We start from the raw sequence: 15,593 nt of genomic DNA on the forward strand, positions 1-15,593 counted from the left end.
TAAATTACTTAAAAAAAAATGACGTGGGGTCTCCCCTATTTTTGATAACCAGCCCAGGTAAAGCAGACAGCTGCGGGCTTATATTGTCAGTAGATAATTGTACAGTTTGTGTCCTGGGCCCAAATGCACAACTTCATCCAGCACTACAATAATAATGCAATATTTTTAGGACAGGAATCAACCCTTTCTCTTCCCTACTGCCAAGAACCATCATTGAGCCAAGACTTTCCTTCTGCCAAACAACAGTAAAACTCCATTTACATCGACAATTGCATTTATAATAGTTAAGCGAAAGCATGGCAAAGTAATAACAGCAATTTATGTAGAAGAAATAATAAAAGTAATAATAATGAAATTATTTACTGCGGCTCCAGATTTAAGCGCTGAACAAACCCTCAATTTATTACAATGGAAAGACTTCAGCCGGACTAAGAATATTAATGAGGGGAAAAACAATTACAAATTGATATACACAACCACAATCCATGGCCGCGACTAATAATTAGGTAATCAAGCGTCTGATCTTACTGTAACGTCTAGAGAGGAAATAAACGCTGCCGAGCCGAAAAAGATGAAAAACAGAAAAGTTCACATTATGCGAATAATATGGTACTTTTTAAAAAAAAAATGTGATGGAGCTGCTGACAAAGGAAACAAAGATTTTCACTACATATCGTGTTATCATGTTATAATGAGACAAGAATAACTTTTAGCTCTGGTTGATAATTAGTTCTTTGAGGCATTGGCCCTAAATCTTTGAAGCCACTTCACCCAAACTTCACAATCTCTGAATTCCTATTTACCAGATGCTTTAAAGGGAACCTGCCACCATTTTTTTCCGATATAACCTACGGCCACCACCTTTCAACCCCATGGGGCGGTCCTGTTCGATGGGCGTTGCTGGTCTTAGTCCGGTGCCTCCTCTCTTCTTGAGAAAGAATATAAAGAAAAAGTGTATAACTTTTACTGGAGCCATCCATGGCCTTGGCTTAAAACAGTGTGTGTGTATGTAAATTGTCTCTTCAGAGAGGAAAAGGACCAGAACTCTAGTGTCACCTACAGGAAGTAGCAATCCTAAAAGTCAATAGTAATCCTTTAACGAGCCTTATCACATGACTTAGGATATAAGCCAGGACCAGAAACTCAATTTGCAGACACTGTATTTCGGGGTACTGCCACTCATCAGTGCAAAGTGTGAGTTCTGGATTGGCTGGGTGTGAGGCGTCAGACCGGTATCTAGGGCAATATTTCTCCTTCCGGAGAGCGACATGTTAAGCATGTCACGGTGAGGAGACCTTTAAAGCCGCAATGCTCCTCTGGGAGATATGCAAATTGTCTCTTCAGAGAGGAAGAGGACTAGAACTCTAGTACCACCTACAGGAAGTAGCAATCCTAAAAGTCAATAGTGACCCTTTAACGAGCCTTATCACATGACATAGGATATAAGCCAGAAGCAGAAACTCAATTTGCAGACACTGTGTTTTGGGGTGCTGTCCCTCATTACGTGGGTATGTATGTACACTAAAATTGACTTTCTGGATGTCGAGCTGGAGGTTGATGGTGGGAGGTGCCTCCAGACCGACATTTTTAGAAAGTCTACGTCAGTTAATGCCCTAATACACGCTGATACAGCCCACCACCCTACCACTATAAGGGCCGTCCCCGTCGGGCAATTCCTGAGGGCGAGGCGGATCTGCTCCTCTGACCTTAGATTTGAGCGTCAGGCCGTGGATTTGAGGCTCAGATTCAAACAACGAGGGTACAGTAACAGATGTATCAAGCATGGATATGATAGGGCTAGACGAACCCCACGTAACAACTTATTATATTCCAACGTTATTAGAGGATCGGAGACCGGACAGGCAAAAATTCGGTATATTTCGAATTATAACCATGAGTGGGAGAATATGAGGAGGATTATGACCAAGCATTGGGACATTTTGGCAACCGACCCCTCCCTGGGACCAATTCTTGGGGATCGTCCCCTTATGACACCGAGACGGGCCAAGAATCTTAAAGATTTATTAGTGTCGAGCCACTATGTTCCGACACAACCAAATCCCTTTGGCTCTCGTGGACCGACCCTTGGAACCTTTCCCTGCGGTCGTTGTCTTGCCTGCACCAATGTCGCGCGCTGCAACACGTTTACGTCCTCAGATGGCAACAGACTCTTTAAAATAAGACACTATATTTCATGTGGCACTAGTAATGTCATCTACTATGCCATATGTGATTGCCCCCTAATCTATATTGGCCTTACTTCCAGAGAACTGAGAATACGTGTGCGTGAGCACGTGTGCGACATTGGTGCGGCCAGGACAGCGACCGATGTTAGCGAACTTAAAAGTATTCCTAGGCATTTTAGGGCTGTCCATAATTGCGACCCTCACTGTTTCAAAGTGCGGGGGATAGACGTGATACATTTAGGTTCACGGGGCGGCAATGTCAAAAAGATTTTGGCGCAGGTTGAAGCTAAGTGGATAGTAACACTTGGGACATTGTCGCCCCGTGGACTTAATGAGTCCCTCTCTTTTTCCTCCTTTTTGTGATGTTGGTCTTTTCTGGTTGATTTTAATTTTAATTTATACAATTTACCCTCTCCCTGTTACCCTCACTGTGTTCGAGGGATATATATGTTTGTCTGGGGTTATATCTGTCTTCATGTTTTTCCTTTTTTGTTTGGTTTTAAATTAATTTTGTGTTTTTAACTGTATACATTTCTCAGTTTTCTTTTAGATAACAATATAACTCTTCTCTTAGCACCCTATCGGATCAATCTTCATTTATTTCAATATGATTATGTGATGCAGATGCTCCATAGAAATTAAGGATGGGATGACAGAAATATGGAAAAAGACAAAGAAAAGGGCCTGATGGATAAATTGTCATGGATATGGTGTCATGATAGGAAATTTCCTGTTTAATTCCTGCCTTGCCTTCCTTGGTTCTTGTGTACATTTACTTTGTTGTATGCACTGCTGCCCTGGGACGTGGTGCGCATGCGCCGGCCTCCCTGCTGGTGGGCGCGCCTCCGGCTGTCATTATGACGTCCGCGCACGGTCGGGCACCTCCGCTCTATGAGCGGCGTGCCCGCGCGTGCGCGATGATGTCTTGACGGCTTGGGGGCGTGGCCTGGCGCGGGTTACGGCGGGCGCATGCGCCGGCGTCGCGTCGCTAGGGCGCCAGTGCATGCCCCCATCACACATGTGACCGGTCACGTGATTGCTCACGTGACCGGCACTAATGATTTAAAAAGGGTGCTTGTCCCTCTCTATCTGCACTGCCCCTTGAGAAAGCGGCCGTAATCGCCGCGAAACGCGCGTCGGGGGACGTACTATTTGTCCCAAAGCCCATTTGACTGCCCACCACCACCACCACCCCTGGTAAGAGTAACATCTCCCCCATTGTTTATTTGAGTGTCATGCCCTTTATGGCACTTTATGTTGAAATGTCTAAGAGGTCACTCTACCCTCCTTTTATTTTGTAGGAGTGGGCGATTGGGGGATGGGAGGGAATATGTGGAGATGCTCTTCTATTTGTCCAACTCTACAGTTTACATTAATATGCACGCTGCACCTTAATTGATGGGTCTGTCTTTGATGCCTGTTTTTCATTATACTATAGGGCGCCACTCGTCGTTTAAATTTAATGACAGTCCCTCAATCTTGTTATTCCATTGAGATAAATTATTGGTCCATCATTTATGCTATTTTAATCGTATTGGTTGGAAATTCTAGGTGCAGCGGGTTTTCCATTTTTCTCGTGGAGAAATCCCCTCTTATTTTTAGCTACAAGAGTTGTGCTTACTTCTGATTATAGCATCTAATATTGGGGCAGGTCCGTTTGGGCTTATGTGGATAATTCATTGTCCACCTTGCCTTTTCACTTGTTCTTCATCAATTTTCTTTTGTTTTTCTGATTATAAGATTTGTCTTAACTGTGTTAATAAAATATGTGTCTCTTTCTAAAAAACCATGATGACTCTGTTTTTCTCTTAGTAAAAAAATGTTGCCTTGGAGTCGGTATTTGAGGGTGTTGGGGGGGATTATTTTCCCTTGCCTACGCTCAATTTATAGTATTTGGGCTATTTTTCTAATGTATGTACACCCATAGAAAGACTTTTGGACTGCAAATTTCATGAGACTTGAGCTTTAGATAATGAATGGCTCGAAAAGAGGTCATTTTACTATTTAGAAGACCTTTTATGACTGTTATTATTATTATCTAATGTGGTTTAATCAAGATATTAATATCCTATGATATTAAATATTCAAAAATAAAGAATATCCCCAAAAAAGAAGACCTTATATTGATATTATAAAAATTGGTGACAGGTTCCCAATAAACTATGGGTCATTTTGAACATATATAGATGAGTTGTGCCAAACAGCTCGGCTCTGTTACATCTACTTTACATAGTTCATTTTGCTTATCTGTATTCCAACATCTAGTTAAAAAAAAGTCTAGTGCCTCTATAATGCCAGTACAAAGTCAACCATTACATAGCGCAGCTCAAAGTGACTGTCAATTGCCACAACCCATCGTTCCTCACGAGTGAAGAAATTTTGAAGCCCTTTCAGATGTAGACTTCAAATGAATCATCACTTTGACGGAAGTTGGAGGTGAATGCGGCTGTCAGATGTCCTGTAATAGAAATAACTTCGTATTGAATTGATAGAGAGAAAGTTGTGGTACAAGATGCCAACATGCGAATTCGGGTTGGGCTGGACAAGTTCAAGTACAGGTGCATCTCACTAAATTAGAATAGCATGAAAAAGTTAATTTATTTCAGTTTTTCAATACAAAAAGTGAAACTCATATATCATACAGAGTCATTACAAACAGAGTGACATATTTCAAGTGTTTATTTCTGTTAATGTTGATGATTATGGCTTAAAGCCAATGAAAACACAAAAGTCATTATCTCAGTAAATTAGAATACTTTATAACAACAGCTTGAAAAATGTTTGTAGAATCCGAAATGTTGTCCTACTGAAATGTATGTTCAGTAAATGCACTCAATACTTGGTCGGGGCTCCTTTTGCATCATTTACTGCATCAATGCGGCGTGGCATGGAGGCGATCAGCCTGTGGCACTGCTGAGGTGTTATGGAAGCCCAGGTGGCTTTGATAGCAGCCTTCAGCTCGTCTGCATTGTTGGGTCTGGTGTCTCTCATCTTCCTCTTGACAATACCCCATAGATTCTCTATAATAGATTCTCTATGGGGTTAAGGTCAGGCGAGTTTGCTGGCCAATCAAGCACAGTGATACTGTTGTTTTTAAACCAGGTATTGGTACTTTTGGCAGTGTGGACAGGTGCCAAGTCCTGCTGGAGAATGACACTTCCATCTCCAAAAAGCTTGTCTGCAGAGGGAAGCATGAAGTGCTGTAAAATGTCCTGGTAGACGGCTGCGCTGACTTTGGTCTTGATAAAACACAGTGGACCTACACCAGCAGATGACATGGCTCCCCAAGCCATCACTGATTGTGGAAACTTCACACTAGACCTCTAGCAGCTTGGATTGTGGCCTCTCCACTCTTCCTCCGGACTCTGGGACCTTGATTTCCAAATTTAAATTGGAACTCTGGGACCTTGTGGAGTGTGTCAATGACTGTCTTCTGGACATTGTCAAGTCAGCAGTCTTCCCCATGATTGTGGAGCCTACTGAAACAGACTAAGGGACCTTTTTAAATGCTTAGGAAGCCTTTGCAGGTGTTTTTGTTAATTATTTTAATTTACTGAGATAATGACTTTTCTGTTTTTATTGGCTGTAATCCATAATCATCAACATTAACAGAAATAAACACTTGAAATAGATCACTCTGTTTGTAATGACTCTATATAATATATGCGTTTCACTTTCTGTATTAGAGAACTGAAATAAAATAACTTTTTAATGATATTCTAATTTAGTGAGATGCACCTGTATGTACATAAGGGGAATTGCATAGCTTACTTAAAGAAGCTTTCCCATCAAAATTTTTATCTTCTAGATATATTGCAGTCACCATATTATATAGCACTGTGTTCTTACAATTGCTCATTTTGCCTTTCTACCCAGTTAATTCTTCTCTTTTCCATTAGGTGTATGACATCACGTGATTAATAACTGACTAGCTGAATCTTTCTAAGCTCTATGTAGAAACAGGAAGTCTCTTTTCCTTGCATGAGTAATCACTGGAAAAGTCCCTGGCAGGGGGGAGTAGGCAACAGCTGGGCCAGGAGATGAAGAGGGGGATGACTCATGCAGAGAAAAGAGACATATCATATAATATGATTATTGCAATTTATTAACCCCTTCGCGACCTTGGGATTTTCAGTTTTTGCATTTTCGCTTTTTGCTCCCCTTGTTCCCAGAGCCATAGCGTTTATATTTTTTGGGCAATATGGCCACGTGAGGGCTTATTTTTTGCGGGATGAGTTGTACTTTTACACACCATCACTAGTTTTACCATATCGTGTACTGGAAAACAGTAAAAAAATTCCAAGTGGGGTGAAATTGCAAAATAAATGCAATTCCACAGTTGTTTTTTTTTTTTACCATGTTCACTAAAAGCTGAAAGTGACCTGCCATTATTATTCTCCAGGTCATTACGAGTTCGTAGACACCAAACATGTATTAGGTTATTTTTTATTTAAGAGGTAAAAAGAAATCCAAAGTTTGCTAAAAAAAAAATGGTGCCATTTTCCGAGACCCATAGCGTCTCCATTTTTCAGGATCTGTGGCTGGGTGAGGGCTTATTTTTTGCGTGCCGGGCTTATGTTTTTATTGATACCATTTTGGAGTAGATAAAATGATTTGATCGCCCGTTATTGCATTTTATTGCAATGTTGTGGCGACCAAAAAAATGTAATTCTGGCATTTGGAATTTTTTTCTCATTACACCGTTTACTGAGCGGATTAATTATTTTTTTATATTGATAGATCGGGCGATTCTGAACACGGCGATACCAAATATGTGTATGTGGGGTTTATTTTTTATTATTTTATTTTGAATGGGGCAAAAGGAGGGTGATTTAAACTTTTATAGTTTTTTAATTTTTTTTATATTTTTTAAAACATTTTTTTTAAACATTTTGCATGCTTCTATAGTCTCCATAGGAGACTAGAAGCAGCAACTGTCTGATCGCCTCTGCTACATAGAGGTGATGAACAGATCATCTTTATGCAGCAGAAATGCTTCTGTGCTATGAGCGCCGACCACTAGGTGGCGCTCATAGCGATCTTTACATGACAACCACTGGGGTCTGCTGCAGACCCAGGGTGTCATGCCCACCCATCGGTGACCCGCGATCACGTGATGGGGTCACCCATGGGCGGGGTAAGTGACGCGGTTCCGGCGCGGCGATGTTAAATGCCGCTATCAGAGATTGACAGCGGCATTTAACATGTTAAAAGCCGCGGGTGGATCGTGATTCCACCCGCGGCTGTTGCGGGCACATGTCAGTTGTAATAATCAGCTGACATGTGCCCGGTTCAGTGCGGGCTCAGTGCCGGAGCTCTCACTGAACCGGGGGTGATGGCCTGGGGCGTACTAATACACCCCAGGTCAGAAAGGGGTTAAGAAGATAAAAACTTTCATGGGAGTGTTTATATAAAGGGAATCTGTCAGTAGGATCAACTATCCTAAGCCGTCTATATGGCCATGTAAGTCTTAGAAAGCTGAATTAAATTATACCTTGATATCTGTGATCTGATGTCTTATTCCAGAGAAATCCATGTTTTTTTAATATGTAAATGAACTGTTAAGATCTATGGGCCGGACATAGATCTCCCTGAGAATCTGCCTCCAGAGCTGATTTTATCTGAAAGGGGCATTACCAGTGTGAGACATGTAGTGGTTACCAGTGTGATGTGTGATGGCCGCTCCCTGCTCTCCTGTTCTCACTGCAGAGCTGTGTGTGATTATACCTGACACATTTGCCGGTTCCTCTCAACTTCCATCTCATAGGCAGACAGTGTTACAATACAGCAAAGTTGTGAGAGCTGCAGCTGCTAAAGTGTTTGTTATAAGACAAAGTTCAGTTCTACTGTTCTGTGTTAGTTACATGTCTCATACTGGTAATAGCCCATTCTATTTAAAATAAGCTCTGGAGACAGATTCCCAGGGAGATCTATGTCCGGCCCATAGATCTTAACAGCTTATTTACATATAAGGAAAATGTGGTTTTCTCTGGAATAAGACATCAGATCACAGATATCAAGGTATGATTTTATTCAGCTACTTATGACATGCCCATGTAGACAGTTCAAGAAGATTAATCTTACTTTTCGTTTTTTTTTTCCAGCATGGAAAGTTATGAAACTTTTACAGTCACTTTACAAAGTGATTTGTCTTCATTCCTGTAAAAAAGAGGCTTCCAAACACCATGATTTTCACCAATTTATTTGACTGTCTTCAGATATCAGGACGTACTCATTTAGAGTGCAGATGATGGCAGTGAATTTTCTCAATTGTAGTACAGATGATGGCAGTGATGGGGCAGCCCCTTTTTCCTCATCTCGGTGTTGTGTCTGCCATCATCTGTACTCCAAATAAATATGTTCTGAGATCAATGTAGCTGAAGGCAGGAAAATAGACTGCGGAAAAGCAGGTGGTTGGAAGCCACATAGAAGTATTTTTTTTTATAAGAATGAAGATAATCCTCCAATAATCAATTGCAGAAATTTTTATTTGTTATACAGTAGACTGCCTCTCCAGGCAGCACAGGTTTGACTTGCTGACTTTCTTCGTGCATAGCAATTGGTAGAACTTTTACTGTTTAGTCTAACTGTGATCCAAGGGGTAACTTTTCTCCTTGTGGAGAGTGACATGTCAAGCCTGACATGTAATGATGAGTGAGCACTAGTGTTGAGCGAACATGCTCGACACTGCTCGGTACTTGCCCGAGCATCACGCTACTCGGGATGTTCGGCGAGGACTGAGCATTTCCGGGTTACTCGGGCGGGAGCTCGGGTCTCCGCCCTGCATGTTTGGCGCTCTTTACAGAGCCAATGAACATGCAGGGATTGCCAGCCAGTCACTGTAATGCTGCAGCCATGTTGGTTGTGGGCAATGCAGTGATTGGCTGGCCGCACAGCGTCACCTCGAGCATTTAAAACCGGGCGCCGCCATCTTGGACACAGTCGCTCTGGATTAGACAGTGTAGGGACAGCTCTGCTGATTTAGGGAGAGATATAAACTGCGAAATAGTTCGTGTAGGGTCTGTAAAGGCTGCCAGATCAAACAAACAGTCCTTTTCAGGACTAATATCCATCCCAGATACCAGGCAGGCAGGCTGTATAGGAGACACAGTGGTTATACCAGCAAATGCTGCATTACAGTCCTGTGTGCTCCTGTTGCTGAAATTGCTGGACTTAGCACCAGGTGTCGGGGGCCAGGAAAAATCCTTTTTTTTTCATCTAAATCTTCCCTTTTTTTCCTCCTTCACACTGTACAAATACCCGTCATATTAACCTTTTGGAGTTCCCCCCCCCCCCCCAAAAAAAAAGCGTGTCTCTGATTTTTCAGACACAAATATAACTGTTGAAAATAGTCTGGTGTAGGCTAGAGAAACAGAAGTGTTGTTTTGCACTTCCACGGTTCAAACCTCTGTATTATCCATTTTGGGCCATTTGTATCTAAAAAAAAAACTGTTTGAGTGTGTCGCTCACTGTTCAGCCGCAAATCTATATATTTAAAAAAGTCTGGTATACCCCAGTGAACAATAACTGTGATTTTGCCATCCCTCGGTAAAAAATCTCTATTATTCAGGTTTTGGTATATTTTCCGTAAAGAAAAACAGTAGTGTCTCCTGACTGTTGTGACACAAAAATATATCTGTTGAAAATAGTCTTGTGTAGGCCCGACATCCCAGTGTGGTTTTGCAGTTCCATGGGTCAAATCGCTGTACTATCCAGTTTTGGGCCTTTGGTATCTAAAAAAAAAGCAGTTTGAATGTGTCGCTCACTGTTCAGCCGCAAATATCTCTATTTAAAAAAGTGTGGTATACCCCAGTAAACAATAACTGTGGTTTTGCCATCCCACGGTAAAAAATCTCTATTATTCAGCTTTTGGTAGTTTTTTCCGTAAAGAAAAACAGTAGTGTCTCCTGACTGTTGTGACACAAAAATATATCTGTTGAAAATAGTCTTGTGTAGGCCCAACATCCCAGTGTGGTTTCGCAGTTCCACAGGTCAAATCGCTGTACTATCCAGTTTTGGGCCTTTGGTATCTAAAAAAAAAGCAGTTTGAGTGTGTTGCTCACTGTTCAGCCGCAAATATCTCTATTTAAAAAAGTGTGGTATACCCCAGTAAACAATAACTGTGGTTTTGCCATCCCACGGTAAAAAATCTCTATTATTCAGCTTTTGGTAGTTTTTTCTGTAAAGAAAAACAGTAGTGTCTCCTAACTGTTGTGACACAAAAATATATCTGTTGAAAATAGTCTTGTGTAGGCCCGACATCCCAGTGTGGTTTTGCAGTTCCACGGGTCAAATCGCTGTACTATCCAGTTTTGGGCCTTTGGTATCTAAAAAAAAAGCAGTTTGAATGTGTCGCTCACTGTTCAGCCGCAAATATCTCTATTTAAAAAAGTGTGGTATACCCCAGTAAACAATAACTGTGGTTTTGCCATCCCACGGTAAAAAATCTCTATTATTCAGCTTTTGGTAGTTTTTTCCGTAAAGAAAAACAGTAGTGTCTCCTGACTGTTGTGACACAAAAATCTATCTGTTGAAAATAGTCTTGTGTAGGCCCAACATCCTAGTGTGGTTTCGCAGTTCCATGGGTCAAATCGCTGTACTATCCAGTTTTGGGCCTTTGGTATCTAAAAAAAAAGCAGTTTGAGTGTGTCGCTCACTGTTCAGCCGCAAATATCTCTATTTAAAAAAGTGTGGTAAACCCCAGTAAACAATAACTGTGGTTTTGCCATCCCACGGTAACAAATCTCTATTATTCAGCTTTTGGTAGTTTTTTCTGTAAAGAAAAACAGTAGTGTCTCCTGACTGTTGTGACACAAAAATATATCTGTTGAAAATAGTCTTGTGTAGGCCCGACATCCCAGTGTGGTTTCGCAGTTCCACGGGTCAAATGGCTGTACTATCCAGTTTTGGGCCTTTGGTTTCTAAAAAAAAGCAGTTTGAGTGTGTCACTCACTGTTCAGCCGCAAATATCTCTATTTAAAAAAGTGTGGTATACCCCAGTAAACAATAACTGTGGTTTTGCCATCCCACGGTAAAAAATCTCTATTATTCAGCTTTTGGTAGTTTTTTCCGTAAAGAAAAACAGTAGTGTCTCCTGACTGTTGTGACACAAAAATATATCTGTTGAAAATAGTCTTGTGTAGACCCGACATCCCAGTGTGGTTTTGCAGTTCCACGGGTCAAATCACTGTACTATCCAGTTTTGGGCCTTTGGTATCTAAAAAAAAAGCAGTTTGAGTGTGTCGCTCACTGTTCAGCCGCAAATATCTCTATTTAAAAAAGTGTGGTATACCCCAGTAAACAATAACTGTGGTTTTGCCATCCCACGGTAAAAAATCTCTATTATTCAGCTTTTGGTAGTTTTTTCCGTAAAGAAAAACAGTAGTGTCTCCTGACTGTTGTGACACAAAAATATATCTGTTGAAAATAGTCTTGTGCAGGCCCAACATCCCAGTGTGGTTTCGCAGTTCCACGGGTCAAATCGCTGTACTATCCAGTTTTGGGCCTTTGGTATCTAAAAAAAAAGCAGTTTGAGTGTGTCGCTCACTGTTCAGCCGCAAATATCTCTATTTAAAAAAGTGTGGTATACCCCAGTAAACAATAATTGTGGTTTTCCTCTTCCACGGTTCTAATCTACTCTTTATTACCCTTTTTCCATTGATAGTGCAAGTGTAAGCTATTTTACTTCATTTACAATGGGCAAGGCGCGTGGCAAGGGATGTGGAAGTGGACGTTCTGGTGATGGTTCGTGCAGAGGACAGGGCCGTGGCAAAGGTGAAAATGTGCCACAACCAACAGCCACATCTTCTCGCTCCCACTTCTTGACCAAATTACTAGGGAAGCACAGAACAGCACCAGTATTGAGAACTGATCAGTGTGAACAGGTTATTAATTGGATAGCAGATAATACTTCCAGTTACCTGGGCACCACCACCTCTGGTCTGTCTTCCACACGGTCAACCCTTAGTAGCCGTGAGTCTCGACTGCATACTCCTCCTCATCCTGATACTCCTTCCTCCCACCATGCCGAGTGTCGTCAGACAGCAAGTGATCCCACACTTGGACACTCTGAAGAGCTGTTCACTGGTCCATTTCCATATTTGGGCCCCTCGCCTGATACGCTTGAAGTGGTGGAAGAGGAGATCCCATGTTGCGATGCCCAAATATTTGAACAGCTACGGCCACAGGAAGTCGACGTTGGCAATCTGTCACAAGAGGTGGACGATGACGAGACACAATTGCCAGGAAGTGAGGAGGAGGATCGTGGTGCGCAAGTGGAAGAGGAGGAGGTGGTGGATGATCTAGTAACTGACCCAATGTGGAAGGAGGACATGCAGAGTGAGGCCAGCAGCACACAGGGGGAGGGAGGCAGAGTACCCCAACATGCAGGAAGAAGCAGTGTGGTGGCCGCAGACTGAAGGCAGGCAACCGTTCCCCGTAACACCAACACGAGGGACGTTGCCAGTACAAGCGGTAGGTCTTCCAGAGTCTGGAATTTTTTTAAAGACTCTGCTGATAACCCCCAAAAGGCCATATGTTCCACCTGCCATGCCAGCATCAGCAGGGGTGACAAAACTACCAGCCTGACCACCACCAGCATGATCAGGCACATGGCAGCAAAGCACCCGACTTTGTGGGGCGAAACCCAGGGTCCACGACCAGTGTCAGCGGGTGTCACCACTGCTTCTTCCACTGTTGTGTGTGCGATAGAACCCCCTGTTGTGTGTGCAAGGCAATCCCCTGTCCATACTGCATGTAAAGATGCCCCCTCCTCTCAGTCTTCACTTGTTATGGCAGTTTCTCAAGAAACAGGATCAACGTCCACGTCCACGTCCCACCGCAGCGTTCAATTGTCCATATCCCAGACCTTTGAACGAAAGCGGAAATTCGCAGCTAACGCCCCACAGGCCACAGTCCTAAATTAGCACATTTCGCGACTGCTTGCGTTGGAAATGCTGCCTTTTTGGCTGGTGGAGACGGAATCCTTCCGCAATCTTATGGCGGTGGCCGTCCCTCGGTACTCGGTCCCCAGCCGACACTATTTTGCCCGGTGTGCCATCCCCGCACTACACAAGCACGTGTCCCAAAGCATCTGCTGTGCCGTCAACAACGCAGTTACTGGGAGAGTCCACCTGACAACGGACACGTGGACAAGTGCTTGTGGCCAGGGACGGTACATCTCTCTGACGGCACACTGGGTAAACATAGTGGAAGCCGGGACCCAGTCGGACCTTGGGACGGAACACATCCTCCCCACACCGAGGATTGCGGGCCCTATGTCAGTCAGAGTTGCCCCCACAGTGTACAGCTCCTGCGCATACTCCTCATCCTCCTCCTCATGTTCAGCCTCCATCTCAGATATCACCACATCAGTTACAAGCTGGAAGCATTGCAGTACTGCCTCCGCCAAGCGGCAACAGGCTGTACTGAAACTCATAAGCTTAGGTGATAAACCTCACACTGCTTGTGAGTTGTGGACAGCTGTGAAAGAGCAGGCAGATCTGTGGCTGAGACCGTGAACCTACATCCCGGCATGGTCGTGTGTGACAATGGCCGTAACCTGGTGGCGGCTCTGAGGCGAGGTGAGATCACACACGTACCATGCCTGGCTCATGTGCTTAACCTCGTGGTTCAGCGGTTTCTTAAATCGTACCCCGAGTTGCCAGATCTGCTCGTGAAAGTACGCCGCCTGTCAGCTCATTTTCGCAAGTCGGCTACAGCTTCCGCTGCCCTTGCTGTGTTGCAGCAGCGTTTGCAGCTTCCGTCACACCGACTGGTGTGTGATGTCCCCACACATTGCAACTCTACCCTCCACATGTTGCAAAGGATTTGTGAGCTCAAGAGAGCAGTTGTGGAGTACCAGCTGCAACAAGGCCGTCGATATTCAGGTCAGACTCCACATATAAGACCTCAGGAGTGGACCTGGATGTCTGACATATGTACCATCCTGACAAACTTTGAGGAGGCCACCAAGATGGTGAGTGGCGATGACGCCATCACTAGTGTCAGCATCCCACTTGTCTGTCTTTTGCAACGCTCTCTGCAGAGAATTAAAGAGGAGGCATTGCAGCCAGAGTATGATGAGATGGATCAAGAAGCCGTAGCGGGCGATTACACACAGCCCAGCCTCATCTCATCCCAACGTGCATTGGGGGACAATGAGGGAGAGGAGGAGGAGGAGGAGGAGGAAGAACAGGAGCTGTTATCATGCGTTGTAGACGGTAGTACCTGTACAAGTGTCATACCGTCAGGTCAGCGTGGGTGGCCTGAGGACAGGGGGTAGGAGGAAGAGGATGAGGAGGAGGAGGAGGAGAGCATGGTCAGTCGTCATCTTGGTGAGGACACGGAAATCTTGCCCGTTACCAGTCTGGCACGCATGGCTGACTTTATGTTACGCTGCCTTAACCGTGACCCTCGCGTTGTCAAAATGTTGGGTGAGAGTCATTACTGGTTGGTGACACTTGTAGACCCCCGCTACAAGGAGAACTTTCACTTTCTTATTCCTGAGGTGGAGAGGTCTACAAAAATGGGGCAGTACCAGAAGGCCCTTGCTGCAGAACTCTTAAAAAAATTGCCATCTGAAAACGCTAGCGGCAGAGGTCACAGTTCGTTGCCCAACCAAGGTGTACAGGCGAGAGAGATGCAACTCCAATCCAGCAGATGTAGGGGAACACTGTCAACATTCTAGGACAGTTTTCAGACACCCGCTCAGCTTACAGGCCCTGAGGCGCGGGGTACTCTCACAAGGAGTGGAAAGTTTCAAAAGATGGTGAGGGAGTACCTTGCCGACCGTACCAGCGTCCTCCGTGATTCCTCTGTGCCTTTTAATTATTGGGTATCCAAGCTGGACACTTGGAATGAACTCGCTCTGTACGCCTTGGAGGTCCTGGCCTGCCCTGCCGCTAGCGTGTTATCGGAGCGTGTTTTTAGTGCCGCTGGGGGAATTATAACTGATAAGCGCACTCGCCTGTCAACTGACAATGCTGACAAGCTGACCCTTATCAAAATGAACAAGGGCTGGATTGGGCCAGACTTCTCATCACCACCAAATGACAGCAGAGTAACATAAAGTCAAATCCACTGTGTTATTTCGGGAGGTGTATTCACATGCACCACTTCACACCCACACATGGGTATACGCTTCCTTGTTTCGGCTGTTTTATCTTCTTCTCCTTATCCTCAGCCTCCACCACCACTATACCACCAGGGTGCCAGCATTGCAAGTTCCTCCGTCCTTATTTTAAGCAGCTTTTGCTTGCAAGGCATAAGCAAATACTATGGGACACCCACTCCCCAATAATGGGACTTATGTTTGTAATATGCTGTACTGCATGGCTCTTGTAAGGGGCATTGCAAGTTGCTCCGTCCTAATTTTTGGCAGCTTTTGCTTGCAAGGCATAAGCAAAT

This window comes from Phyllobates terribilis, unplaced genomic scaffold (genome assembly GCF_046119375.1).
Source record: "Phyllobates terribilis strain yellow unplaced genomic scaffold, ASM4611937v1 Scaffold_10__3_contigs__length_209671492, whole genome shotgun sequence".
NCBI classification, from domain to species: Eukaryota; Metazoa; Chordata; class Amphibia; order Anura; family Dendrobatidae; genus Phyllobates; species Phyllobates terribilis.